The following is a 340-nucleotide window of genomic DNA, read 5'->3' as shown; positions in this document are numbered from 1 at the left end:
TATCTAAAACTATGAAAAATTCTAAAAATTGTCTCAGCTTGAGCGAGTGTTTAGTTCATTAAATTAAATAATAGGAATTTTAAAAAAATAAAAACCGAATGATGTTTTATAAGCATGTCTAAAATCTTGATCCAGTTTGGGATCAGATGTTTCTGTTTCTTTGTCCAGGACGGATTCACATATAGAAATAAGCACTGGTTATAAATGAAGCAAGCTTTAGTTTTTATGTTTGCTGACTAGTTGAGTGCTTTGCTAGATCATCATGGTGCTTAATCCCCCCTCCCTCCCTCTTACATTAATATCCCCCCCTCTATACCCCTTTACGTTACCCCCCCCCCCC

Source organism: Eurytemora carolleeae, unplaced genomic scaffold (genome assembly GCF_000591075.1).
Source record: "Eurytemora carolleeae unplaced genomic scaffold, Eaff_2.0 scaffold127, whole genome shotgun sequence".
Lineage (NCBI taxonomy): Eukaryota > Metazoa > Arthropoda > Copepoda > Calanoida > Temoridae > Eurytemora > Eurytemora carolleeae.
This window is presented reverse-complemented; position numbering follows the sequence as displayed.